Source organism: Manis pentadactyla, chromosome 13, assembly GCF_030020395.1.
Source record: "Manis pentadactyla isolate mManPen7 chromosome 13, mManPen7.hap1, whole genome shotgun sequence".
NCBI lineage: Eukaryota > Metazoa > Chordata > Mammalia > Pholidota > Manidae > Manis > Manis pentadactyla.
In genome coordinates, this window is record NC_080031.1 from 69257968 (window position 1) to 69272528 (window position 14561).

The window sequence follows — 14561 nt, forward strand, 5'->3', positions numbered from 1 at the left end:
GGAGGAAGTTTTAGCGTGTTTTACAAAGGTTCCCCTTCCTCCTAGATCTGCTACAGTCATGGTCTTCTAGTCATGAATCTGTGCCTCAGTTTCTACCTATAATAGGCAGTTAATAATGGCATCCACCTCCTTGAGTTGGTTTGAAGATTAAACAATTTTGATATACATAATATACTAAGCCTAGAATATAGTAAAGTCTATTTAAGCATTTGCTGTTTTTTTATGCCTAAGCAATCAATAACTCGAAAGATGTTAGCATAAAGGTACTAACTCACAAGACCGTCAAATATTGTACCACAATTTAACTCTGAATGGTACACATGGTAGAACATTGAATGTGAAGAAAACTATAAAATGTATCAGGAAATCTGTAACATTTTATGGAAGGACATGAAATAAAAATGAGATAAATTGGTAACCATGTTTTAGATCTCAAGTCTCAACCTTAAAAAGGTGCTGACTTTCATCCAAATTAATCTACAGTTCAGTGCAACCCGATCAAAATCCTAATAGGACATTTTACAGGGCTTGATACATCAACCCTAAAGTTTATCAAGAAGAGCAATAGGAAGACTTGCCCTACCAGATACTATAATAATGGCAATATTACAGTGATTAAAACAGTATGAAATTGGCTCTAGAATAGGACAATAATGAAACTAAATAGAGTTTAGACAGAGCTAGTATTAACGGGAATATGAATGAAATAAAATAAATAATGGTATACATAATATATAATGGCATTTAAAATCAGTAAGAACAGTTTTAGCTATCCATTTGAAAAAGAATTAAGCTTAATTTCTACCTTACATCATTCATGAAAATAAATTCCAAATAGATCATTTAACTATGAATTACATATATATTAATATGTAATATGAAATGTTTTATATAAATATATATTTACAAAATATGTTATAAATATTTATAATAAGTTATATTATGAATTCAAATATAACATGAATTTATATATATGAAAATATAAAATAATTTTAAAATTCTTGTGGCAGAAAATGCTTCCCTAAGCAAGACATAAAAAATAGAAAACTTATAGGAAAGACAGACAGCTTTAACTACTTAATTTTTTATGAAAGCTTAGCTAATGAAAGGTGGATAGATGAATTTAAAAGACAAGAAAGACACTGAGTAACATTTATCTACTTGTAACATTTATATAAGTAAAGAACTTCTATAAACTACTGAGAATAGGATAACTCACTAAAAGTGTGCAAAACTTAAAAATAGGCAATTCACAGGAAAAAACAACTAAAGTTGCCAATAAACATGAAAAAAGCTTAACCTTATGGATTAGCTGAGGAATCAAATTAAAGTAACAGTTACATTCTATTTTCACCCATTAGTTTTAAAAGAATTACTAATATCCACACTTGGCAGGTGTATGAGCAAATGGGCATTTCCACAGATCCTGCGTGAACATCTAAATCGATGCTGTTTGAAGATCAGTTTGGTAGTATTACCAACATTTGAAAATGCATATGCACTTTAATCCAGCAATTGTACTTCTAGGAATCTGTAATACTGAACTAGTCTAACATGCACACAATCACAGAGCAATATTAAATTGAGGACTCTGTAGTATGAAAACTTAGCTTCAGGTCCTACTTCCAACTCTTGTTAGCTGTGGGACCCCGGAAAACCTGCAAAATCTCTGACCTTAGTTTTCTCACCTGTAAAATGGGATTAAAGGACCTAGTTTACAAGTTCACTGGGATGAAAGAATCCACGAATTCATACGCAGGGCTTAACACAAGATGTGACACCTCATAAGTCTTCAATTAAAAAAAAAAAACTTCTCTTCACTCTCTGCTACATTTCCCAGAACTTAAAACAGTGCCTACCATATAACAGGAGTTTTGTAAATATTTGTCCAGTGAATCTCATATTATTATTTCTTCTGCAGGCCTCACTTCCTGTGGGAAATAATCTCTGTAGTGGATGCTGTCATCTCTCCACTGTGTCACTCGGGCTTCCCTTTGAGAAGGAGGGCTGTATTACCCCAGCTGTCGGGAGTGCAGACAACAGCTGACGGTCCACTGTAGAACAGCCTTAACTGAAATCATCTTAACTGAAGAGAGCCACCCGGTTCAAAGGAACACCCCAGTCCAAGGGCAATCCATACCAAGTGACTTATTGATGTGAGGACTTAAAAGCCCAGATCTCCTGTCCTAATTTAGTAGATGAGGAGTCATCGCACACACCCAGACTCCCCAGAGGATCACCTGGGCTTGCATTGAGGCAGCATTGCAGCTCGACCTCTCACTCCGCTACATCCTGCTCCTTTTCCTTCCCTCCCCAATGCTGACCCCAAGCACAAGCCCTAGCAAATCCCCTACATGCTAATCTCAGATTCTGTTCCTTGGGAAACCCAAAGTGTGGCAGTCAAGTCTCTAACATCTAAGTCTAAATTAGCAAAAGAACCTCTCTTATAATACCCTGTTGCTTTCCTTCATTATCACTTGTGAATAGTAATAATAGTAATTTTGCAATAATTTAATATCTTAACTAGACTGCAAGCTAAATACAGATTCTCCTTTGTTTAAATCTTTCATATTTTATTATGGAATTTTTAATTTTTTCCAATACTGCATTAAAATATTTATCTGGATAACTACGATTTTTTTGGTGCCTCCTGAAATTTTGTGCCTAACAAGGTGCCTCACTCATCTCATCCTGGTCCCAATTCTGGCAGGAACAATATATTTCTGTTATTGTTTGTTTTGTTTTTTGTTAGTTTTTGCCACACCTAGTAATCACTCAATAAATATGAAGTGAATAAAGGAATGAGTTTATTCCAAGGATTTTCAATGCAATGCTGTTTGTGATCGAAAAAAATGGAAACATTAATGAAAGTTTAAATTATGATACACCCATGTTTGTAAATTTTTCAAAAGAATGATAAGAAACACACACACACACGCTAACATGAGAAGATCTCTAATGCATACTAACAAGTCGAAAAAGCAAATTGTACAATAATGTATATAAGACAGATATGTGGATAGATATATTGTATCTTATATAGTACAGACATACCTCATTTTGTTGTGCTTTGCTTTACTGCACTTCACAGATACTGCATTTTTTTTACAAATTGGTTTTGTGGCCCACTTGCATGGAGCAAGTCTATCAGTATGATTTTTCTAACAGCATTTGCTTGGTGTCTCTGTGTCACATTTTGGTAATTCTTGCAATATTTCAAATGTTTTCATTATTATTATATTTGTTACGGTGAGATGTGATCAGTGGGTACTATTGGAATTGTCTGGGGGCACCATGAACAGCACCCATATAAAACAGCAAAGTTAAATCAATAAATGTCATATGTGCTCTGACTACTCCTCCCTCTCCTTGGGCCTCCCTATTTCTTGCAGCACAATAATATTTAAATTAGGCCAATTAATAAGCCTACAAAGGCCTCTAAGTGTTCAAGTGGAAGGAAGAGTCACACTTCAAATCAAAAGCTAGAAATAACTATGCTTAGTGAGGAATACACATAAAAAGCTGAGACAGGCCAACAGCTAGCCCACTTGTGCCAAATAGCCAACTTGTGCATGCAAAGGAAAAGCTCCTGAAGGAAATTGCTTCCCAAGGAACACATGAATGGTAAGGAAGCTAAACAGCCTTAGTGCAAATATGGAGAAAGTTTTAGTGGTCTGGACGCAAGACCAGACCAGCCACGACATTCCCTTAAGCCAAAGCTTAATCCATAGCAAGGTCCTAACTCTCTTCAATCCTATGAAGGCAGAGAAGGATAAGGAAGCTGCAGAAGAAAAGACAGAAGGTAGCAGAAGCTGGTTTTGAGGTTTAAGGAAAGAAATCAAGTCATCCAGAACATCTAGCTAAGATAATTCATGAAGGTGGCCACACTAAATAACAAATTTTCAGTGTAAATGAAACAGCATTCTACAGGAAGAAGATGCCACCTAGGACTTTCATAGCTAGAGAGGAGAAGTCAATGCCTGGCTTCAAAGCTTCAAAGGATAAGCTGACTCTCCTGTTAGAGAGCTGGTAATTTAAGTAGAAGCCAGTGCTCATTTCCCATTCCAAAAATCCTGGAGACTTTAAGAATTATGCTAAATCGACTGTGCCTGTGCTCTACAAATGGAACAATGCCTGAATGACTACATTATCTGTTGACAACATGGTTTACTGGTCATTTTAAGTCCACTGTTGAAACCTAGTCCTCAGATAAGAATTCCTTTCAAAATACTGACAACGCACCTGGTCACCCAGGGGTTCGGAATGGACAATGAGATTCATGCTGTTTTCATACCTCTAACATAACACCCATTCTGCAGTCCACAGATCAAGGACTTTCAAGATTTTTGACTTTCAAGTGTTATTAACAACGAAATACAGAGGAATCATACCAAAAGTAAGTGCCAGATTAGTTCACAAACTGGAGAAACTCATACTAATATCATCAAATAAAAGCCTAACACAGCCATGTTTTGGTTGAATACTGTTTTATAGGAGAATATTAAACAAAGGCTAGAGTCCTAGTTTAAGATTGAAGATTGTGTCAAGTGTCTTTTTCTCAAGAAAATGCAAAACACAGTTGAGATATTGAAGCTTTCCACTCATTGAGAAGATAATAAATTCAACAAATAGGTTCATAAATAATACATCCCAGAAAACATTTTGAAAAGTTTCTTCCTCCTTTCCTTCCCCACAGAAACCTCAACATAAATCTTGAGGAGTAAGGAATGACATCTAGAATATCACCAGAAACAAATTCTGAATGTAAAATACCATGCTTCTTGCAGGGCAGTTCTACCCCTCCATGTACGGAATTCGCTCTGGAAGCATGATGTGGCAAAGAATGAGTACAGATGTTGGCTCTGTATCAGAAATCATGCTTTTCGTCTTCCTATTCTTCAGCCAATTATTTGCATACGTTGAGTCTCAATTTCCTCATCTGTACAATGGTAATAATACTACCTCACAACATTTGAGGACATTTTACATGAGGCTGCTTGGAAGGACTACTTCTTCTCACTGTTTCCCTTTTGTTTGACTGTGTCTTTCCTGAACATGGCAGAGTTTCTTCACAGTAAGGGCCCCACTAGTGTCTGCCATGCTGAGAAAGTTTCACAAGTATTAAGCAACATCTCAGTTTACTAACTTGAGCTGTGTCTCTGAATTACCAAAGAGGTGTACAAGGTCATTCACTGAGTGAGGACTCCAGTCTTTGAGACCAAATTAACATTCATCGCATCTAAGTAAGTAACTAATTTGGTAAATTGTCAGGGAAGATTGAGAGAAAAGAAATGGCTAGTAAGCAAAATATGATTTTGATCAAATGAGCTAAGTTTTTATGGTTTTTCTTTATGATTGATGTGGTAATATACATATCAGTGAATTAGTGCTAGACTCCCTAATGTTCTATTTTTTAAGATATTTTTTCAAGCATTCCTTCCTTACAAAACTGATTTTAGTTTGCTGCTTAGAACAAAATACCAAAATGACAGTTAAAATATTGACACTCTCCATATATTGGGAAGATAATAATACCACCAATAAATTCATAAATAATACAACCCAGAAAACATTTCTATAAATCCGTTCCTCTCCCTGTTTCCATTGAACCAACTTACTTCCCTGAGGCATTTGAAAGAGTGATCGGAGTATTAAAAATGAAAGTATGGCTAGGTAAGCAAAAAAGAGACAGCTGATTCCTCTAAAAAAAAAATGTGTCAGCACTTACCAAAATATGTATTTCAGTGAGTGCCCACAAAGCAAACTATTACAGGGTTCTTGGCTTCATAAATTCTGAAAGAAAGGGGAGACAGCACGTATTAACCACTCACACCCCCTCATTAAAAGCAGTTTGGCATCGGAAAGATGAGTCACTGTCGACATAGAAATAAGACCTTTCCAGGCCTGACACCCAGAGTCTGTCTGACACAAGGGGCCATGGCATGCTACTGAAAATGATGCACTTCCTGCCTAGGAAATGGCAGGGAATGGCCGAGCCTGACGGAGTGTAACAGTGGTATGATGGCAGGCTCTGAAGGCTGCTTTATTTGGTAATTGTTTGGGAATAGGTCTCTGTACTAGCTAGATAATTTCTCACAGGGATGCTATATCATCTGAGGGCTTCAAGTTCTATTCACCTGGAAAATGTAATCTACAAGGAGGGAAAAAAGTGCACGATAGCATGACTGTGATGTCTCTACAAGGCGAAAATGCCCGCAGTAAAGAATGGCACACTGATTTAAGTGCTGCTGTCAACATTTGCTTCCTGTAGGCCCCAAGGACCAATACATGCTTGCAGGGAAGCAAATGTGGGTCTTATAGACAGACAAAGCTCCTAGAACTGATTATTCAGTCAAGTCCCCAGGAACTCTTTACACATTTCATATTTTTCAATTTGAAAGAATAGTACTACTTATCTAGAAACCTCCTTTCTCCCCAGAAATATAATCCATCAACAAAAATATTATATCAGAAAAAAAAAAGAGAGAGAAAAATTAAATGTCATCCTACTTACTGTTTCCCTTTCACTGTCCTATATACTGATATACGTCTAATCCAGCTGCCCCTCTAAAAAAAAAAAACCATTACTCCACGGGACTATTCTTGCCCGTCACAATGAATGACTCAGTAAAGTGTTGCTGAGTCGGGATCTCAAACTCTACCAATTCTGATAACCAGCTTCACAGTAGAATTCACCCCTGGACAATTTGTGTTTGGAAAACTGATCTAAGACACGTGCAAGAGATGGTCATAAAAATACACGTTGTTCAGATGGATTTTAGCTCTGGTTATAAGTTCTGATATATTGCTAAATTTACAATTTTCACCGTGTCATTTGATATTATCACTTGGAATTTAACACTTGTTTTTTGTGCTATAAATTGCCCTGACATTCTTAGCCAATGAGTCAGACCAGGCTAGAGTTAAAAGGAGCCTTAAATAAATTGTTACTCTATAAAACTTAAATACATACAGACTCTACACATTTCTATAAACATTTAAAATTTTGAAGCAGATAGAAACAAAAATGAAAAACTACACATACAAATTGAAAGGAAGCTGATTCATCATAAAACACCAGTTTGGATCACAAGAAACCTTAGTGTTGCCCAGATGAAAGATTTGGAAGACTGAGGCAAGGTTTTACCTCATTTCACTTTATACACTTTGCTCCTTTTAGACTTCAGACACTGTCTGAAACCCATGGATAAAAAAATGAGTAACACCAACTTACTCTCAAAAACTCCTCAGTTAGCTAACAGAGGAGATAAAGCACAAACATTTATAAGACTCATAATAAGAGTATTAAGATAGCACCATCTGAGCAGTTAGGAGAGAGGAGGAAAACCTGACCCTTCCTGCAGAGGACACTGGAAAGGCTAAGATTTAAGCAGGGCTTAAGCACAAGTCTTACATCATCCTGTAAGTGAAGATTCCTGCCTCAGAAAATTGATAAGGGGATCAAAGTATGTCATTTGCTGCAAACGATGGGCAAACTGCTCATTATTGACTTAAAACCTGTGAACATGTGACAGGGTCAGATTGCCTGGGAACAGGGTGGGAGCCCAGGGCTCTTCACTCCCTATCCGTCCTCTTTCCACAGGTGGCCCCTCAAATAAGGCACCATCAGGTTTGCCACAGCACAGCCAGGTGCCTTCTTTCATGGTACAATGTGCATGAAGGGCTGTACATCAATGTGGACCCAGGGGAAATAGAGGGATTGCATTGGCCAACACCAAAATGCCATTTAAAATGTGATGCTGAAGAGGTTAGACCCCAGCTCCTTGTGAGATGCTGATTTCTCAGACATCATTGTAGAACATGGTAGAAATGTTCAAATAAAGCAACTCTTTCTAAAGTTTTCGTTTAATGTATTTATGCCAAACCTCTCTTTCTGATTTCCCTCATGAATTGCATTATATGAACCCATCACTGCTTTTTTTTCTTCCTACAATTTTACATCAAAAAGGAAGCCTTTATCAAGTCACAGGAAATAGAGTTTAAACTTTAAAAAACCTTCAATTTCAGACCTGAATGAAGTCATTAAGGATTGGCAGATATGTCATGAAAGATACAGCAATTTCCTATAGGATTGTGACTGCTGTCATGGAACACACTCATTACCCTATTCTTCTCTTCCTTTCAAGACAACTGCTGTAATAATATGCTTGATTATATCCCCTAGAAAAGAAACAGGAGATGGGGGTAAAAGTCACTTGACATCTCCCTCCTCCTTCCCCACCCAAAGGAGAACAAAAGTTCTCAATCGTAATACAAGTTGGTCACGGGGATAGTAGTACAGCATGGAGAATATAGTCAATGATTCTGTAACATCTTCCTATGTTGACAGATAGCAACTGCACTGAGTGACTGAATAATGTAGGTAACTGTTGAACCACTGTGTTGTACACTTGAAACCAATGTAAGATTGTGTATCAATGATACTTCGATTTTTTTTTAAAGTATCTTGAGATAACAAACCAAATTTCATCCTTTACCCTCTCCCAGTTACACCTGAATATTATTATATAAGATTGATTTTTAAAGGCCTATATAATGTGTTCTGTGATATCTACTACTGAAATGTAGCAACTTTTCCTTTTTTAAAAAAATGGGATATGTGTAGTTACTATTCTCACATGAGGCATTATAAGGTATCTGTGACCCTTCCGAGACATGGGCTGCTTCTCAGAAAGAGGAGAGGAGAACAATGAAAACCCATAAATCCCCTGATGATAGGCTCTGTGTTTAAATATCAATATCATGCTTGCTTATGAAACACCATTCACATTATCATTCATTCATCAGTAAATTTAAATGGCTACTGTGTCAGGCACTGTCCCAGACACTGGGGATACCTGAGTGAATAAAACAACCAAGGTCTCTGCCATCACAGAACTTATACTTAAGCAAAATAATACTGGGTTGAGGACAGAAGTGGCATTACAAGAAGAAAGGATGAACCAGTCAATAAATGTGTTGCGACTATTGTTTATCCATTTGGAATAAAGTAAAATGAGATCCCTACCTCATTATAGACACAAAAATCAAAAACAAATTTTTATGATAAAATGTAAAAGAATATCTGTAGGAAAGAATTTCTTAAGCAGGACTCAAGGCAAAACCCATATTGTTCTATTTCATTACATTATAATGAAAAGTTTCTGCAAACAATAGCAGCAACAAAAATCAAGCCTCAGATTGAGAGATGGCACACAATCAGGAAAGAATTTGTATCCAGAATTCATAGAGCATTCCGACAAATTGATGGGAAACGAAGATTAAAAGCCTAATTTTTTTTTAATGGGCAAAGAATATGGGCAGCCATTCATAGGAGAGAAAATTTGAATAGCCAATAAACTTATGAAAAAGTGTTCAGCCCCCAAAGTTACAATATATACTATATATATAATATACACACACAAACAATATACAATATGTATAATGCAAATTAAAACAGCAATGAGATACAATTTTGCACCCATTAAATTGGCAAACATTTAGAAGTCAGACAATACTTAGTATCGATGAAGATGTGGAACAACAGGACTTCTCATTCACAGCTGAGGCGAGAGGAGATTGGTACAGATACATTATAGACCAATTCGGAATACCTAGGAAACTTAACTTGCACGTGTGCACAAGGACACCTGCACAAGAATGTTCTTCATACCACTGTGTGTAAGAGCAAAAGCTGGGAAACAAATAAAATGCCCCATAATCGGCAAACTGGATCAACTGTGGCATCTTCAACAATGGAAAACTGCAGCTGTTAAAATGGATAAACTAGTATTGCATATAATGAACATGAAGAGCCCTCAGGAGCATAATGTTCAAAGAAAAAGTGAGTTACCGGAAGAGACTTATGGTATAATCACATACGGTTTCAAAATCTACAAAAATATGCTAAACATTTATGGAGATTTAGATTTGTGCAGGATGGGAGTTCACGATGGGGGTTCTCTCTGGAGTAGGGACAGGGGCATAGTTAGGGGTGACTATGCCACCATCCTCATCTCTAACTATAACATTTTGTTTCTTTAAAGATATTTCATGAAGATGGTAAAAATATTCAGATTTAATACATCTGACAGGTAGATATGTAGATGCTCACCACTGTAGCCTCTACATCTATAAATGTGAAACATTTCATAATAATAGATTTTTAAATTAAAGGGAAAATAAAATAAAATAAGATGTAATTTGTTCCTTTGTACCTAAAATAAGGCACAATGAATATTAGACTAAGAGCTCATACCACCCGTGCTGAAGAAAGAAATTTAATTTAAAAGAATCAGGCCATGCTTTTCCAAACACTTTCTGTTTCCCCTGCCCCCATACTCGAGTACCACATCCAACTGGTTGTCCCTGTGGTGAGTGGCTGCTGGCTGCCCAATTACACACAGAAACCCTGTGCTGTTGCCCCATTAGCCCAATGCCTAGACTTGTGGAGGAGCCCACCTTCAGGAAGGCTCTGAAAGAAGACAGGAGATGATCTACCAGTACTTGGCCTAGCAATCAATAGGGATTAAACTGACAAAATTCACTGACCATTATCTGTCTTTCAGTATCTTTTTAATCCCCACCTTGTTGCAATTTTAAAAAACAAAACAGGAATCACAGGATGTTCTTGTCCTGAGAGAACAGAAATCACCAACTTTGGAAGACCATAGAATAGGAACACAAAGTAATATTAAATCATTGCTTCCCCACCTTCTTCCTCCAGAGGTGGTTTTTATTCCCATCTTAAAGTTTTTTTTAAAAAACAATGTTTAAGTCATTCCCTTTAATTTCCATAGCTAATAAGTTCACGTGTCATCTTGTCTTAGGCACTTCACACCACCACCTTTGTGAAATGATCCCACCCTTATAAACACAAGGAATTTGTCACAATCTTATTTCCCATATTATACTACTCTTGGCCAATATAACCTAATGGTTTAAACACAAATTACATTTTTATTACATTTTTATGCTCTATATCATATCTTTCAAGGACAATTTTTAATGCTTAAGGATTATCTAGACAGTTCTATATGTTCAACTTGTACCAATGGATAATACAATCTTTTTATAGTCAGGCTTCCTCATTTTTTAATTCTTACTTTTGACTTTTGATCATTAGGAGCTGTGCTTTCCAAACTTTAATGTGCATATGAATCACATAGGGATCTTGTTAAAATGCAGACTCTTAATTTTGCTCAGTGTGGGGAGGGACTTGAGAGTCTGCATCACTAACAAGCTCCCAGGCGATGAGGCTGCATCACCTTTGATCAGCAAGAAGCTCAAGCAAACTTTTCAATGATGTATAAGTAGTGCATTTTCTGTGTCTTTGCATACTTGAGATTGTCATTCTGTTGTCTATATACACAAATAACATCTTCACTAGGCACAGAATACTTGAAACACAGTCTATTCTCGCAAGTCTCTTTGATAGATGCTCTATTATCCTCCAGCACTCTGCATTGCAGGGAATATTGAGGCTTACCTTATTTGAGCACGTTGAACTAGAGTACCAGTTTTTTCTTCCCCACCAGGAAGCTTGCAAAAGGTTTTCTACATCACACAAATTCAAAATTCTGCCAGAATAAATCTAGATGTGTTTCTACTTTGGTTTGATTTGGTGAAGAACGTAGTAAGCAGTTTAATTTGAAATTAAGAACTTTTTTCAAGTTTATGAAAAAATTCTTTTTTTCCATCTCTGATCATGATATGCCCTGTTTTTTTCTTATTTATGTGTCAAGCATTCTTATTTTCCTTCAGTTGTATCATCTCCTTTATTCTCCATACCATCAACTATAATTGGAGGTTTTAATACTCCACTTTCAGTAACTGATAGAATTAGACAGAAAGATAGTAAGAATAGAACAACTTGAACATTATAAACCAAGCTGTTGTGACTGACTTTTATACAATGGAATGCTATACACTCTTACAATGGAATATATTAGAACAATGAAAAAAAAGATCTATGACTATACTTGTCATATCAGAGAATCTTAGAAACAAGGTAACCAGTAGGGGAAGGCACTTCTTAAAAGAATACCTTCATTATAATATTATTTTCATACAAACAATCAAAATTAAATAATATGTTTATATAAATAGATAAGTAAAATAAACACATAAGTTTAAAAGTAGATAATAAGAAAATTAGACAAGTAGATGAGAAAAGATAGACAGTAAATAAGTAAATCTTTAATAAATAGTAAGTAGATAAGAAAAAAAACACAACAGAGTTCAGTACACTGTCCACTTCTGGGATAAATGAATACACAATATATTTAAAATTATTAAATGTTCTATTTCTTAAATAGATAATAGATTGTTTTTATCTTATTATCATAATCATAATCAAATGTTAAAAAGTTCAATCACAGAACCACCTCCTACTAAGTGAAGACAAAACTCAGAAAAAGGTAAGGAAATGATGAAGTAACGACTACTATAAATCTGGTCTTCTATAAAAGCAATGAAAACCCTAACAAAAATTGTCAAAATTAATTTTTAAAAAATCTAAATTTTAACAAAATGCTTGTGATAATCTCAAGAATGTTTATTCAAGAAATATTGCAAAATCTCCATAAGAACAGAGAGCTTTCTAGAATTTTAACTTGACCTAGTCCCCTCCTTTTTCCCCACACAAAGAAACAGAAAATTATAGCCCATACACAAGAAAAATAGCAGTCATCAGAAACTGATTTAAAGGGGCCCAAATGTTAGACTTATTCAATAAAACTTCAGTTTTTATTAATATCTTCAAAGAAATAAATAAAACCACATATAAGAATTAGAGGATCAAGAGAATGAAAAGTCAAATCATAGACTGGGAGAAAATATTTGCAAAAGATCTGATAAAGGTCTGCTATCCAAAATATACAAGAAACATTTAAAACTCAACAATAAGAAAATGAACAAGCCAGTTGAAAAGTGGGCAAAAGATCTAAATGGATACCTTATCAAAGAAGATATACAGATGGCAAATATGCAAATGAAAAGATGCTCAACATGTTATGTCATTAGGAAATTGCAAATCGAAACAAAATACCACTACACACCTAATAGAATGGTAGAAATTCAAAATGCAGAAACACCAAACACTGGTAAGAACATGGAACAACAGGAACTCTCATTCATTGCCAGTGGGAATGCAAAATGTTTTTAAAAAGAAGTATTTAACATAGCACCCTGGAAAAATTTTGGGGTTTCATATAAAATTAAGCATACTTTGACCATACAATCCCAGTTATATTCCTTGGCATTTACCCAAAGGAGCTGAAAACTTATGTCCACACAAACTCCTGCACACAGATGTTTATAGTATATGTTTAGTCATAATTGCCAACATTTGGAAGCAACCAAGATGTCTTTAAGTAGGTGAATGTGTAGATAAACTGTGGTACACCCAGACAATGGAATATTATCCAAATTGAAAAGAAATGAGCTATCAGGCCATTAAAAAACATGAATGAAACTTAAACACATATTACTAAGTGAAAGAACGCAATATGAAAAGACTGCATATTGTATAATTCCAACCAATGACACTCTGGAAAAGGCAAAACTGTCAAAACAGTAAAAGGATCAGGTTTGGCCAGGGGTATGGAGGGAGAAAGGATTAAACAGGTGGAGCACAGGGTTTTCAGACCAGCAAAACCATACATGATACTGTAATAGTGGACATACCAGTTGAGGTTATCTAGTCTGAAGAACAGAAAATAAAAAGAATGAAGAAAATGAATGGAGCTCCAGAAATAGGAAGCTATCAAGCATATTAACATGTGCCTAAAGGGAATCTCAGATGGACAGGAAAGAGAGAATGGGGCAGAAATAACATATGAGGAAATAATGGCTGATAGCCCCCAAAATGAGTAAAAATCAATCTATAATCCAAGAACTCCACAACTAGAATAAACTCAAGAATATCCACACCTAGACATATCATAATTAAATTGCCGAAAGAGAAAAATTCTGAAAGCAGCAGAAGAAAAACAGTAAGATATACAAGGGCTCTTCAATAAGATTAACAGTTGATTTCTCACCAGAAACCATGGGGGCCTCAAGACAGTAGGTTGTTGTAATCAATGTGGTGAAAGTAAAATATTGTTTGTATCTAAAAGAATTCTTATCCAGAAAGACTACCCTTCAAAAATTAAGGAGAAATTTAGCCATTTCCAAGTAAATAAAAACTGAAAGAATTCATCAATATCATCAAAAATTTCTTACAAGAACAATTAAAGGGATTCCTTCAGTTTAAATGAAAGGACATGGGGGAATAGCTTGAATCCACAGAAATAAAGAGCAATGGTAAAGGCAATTACATAGTGTTGGTAAAACTGTAGTATTTCCAGAATATCTCACCTGACTTTAATTCATCTACATATCAACAGGTATTCCTAGGGGGTGGAGAGAAGTGGTTCATCTCCATATCAATGGGTAATTACCCATTAATTACCCAATAATTGGTGTTGGAGGGCTTATCTGAATTTGAGACATTGGGGGAATGTCTTGTTTGCTTCTGCCTGAGCAGGAGAAACAGCCCCAGACCGCGGTTTGTAAGC

General features: G+C 35.7%; 1 long non-coding RNA gene across 1 annotated transcript in view; it reads right to left on the reverse strand.

Annotated features, from left to right (window-relative positions):
- LOC118921373 (uncharacterized) overlaps nucleotides 1–7920 on the reverse strand; it is a 51650-nt gene extending 43730 nt beyond the window's left edge. Inside the window, exon 1 of the long non-coding RNA XR_005028316.2 lies at nucleotides 5729–7920. This is a non-coding gene — a long non-coding RNA (uncharacterized LOC118921373). The remainder of the gene's footprint in view (nucleotides 1–5728) is intronic.
- Between the last annotated feature and the right edge of the window lie 6641 nt (nucleotides 7921–14561).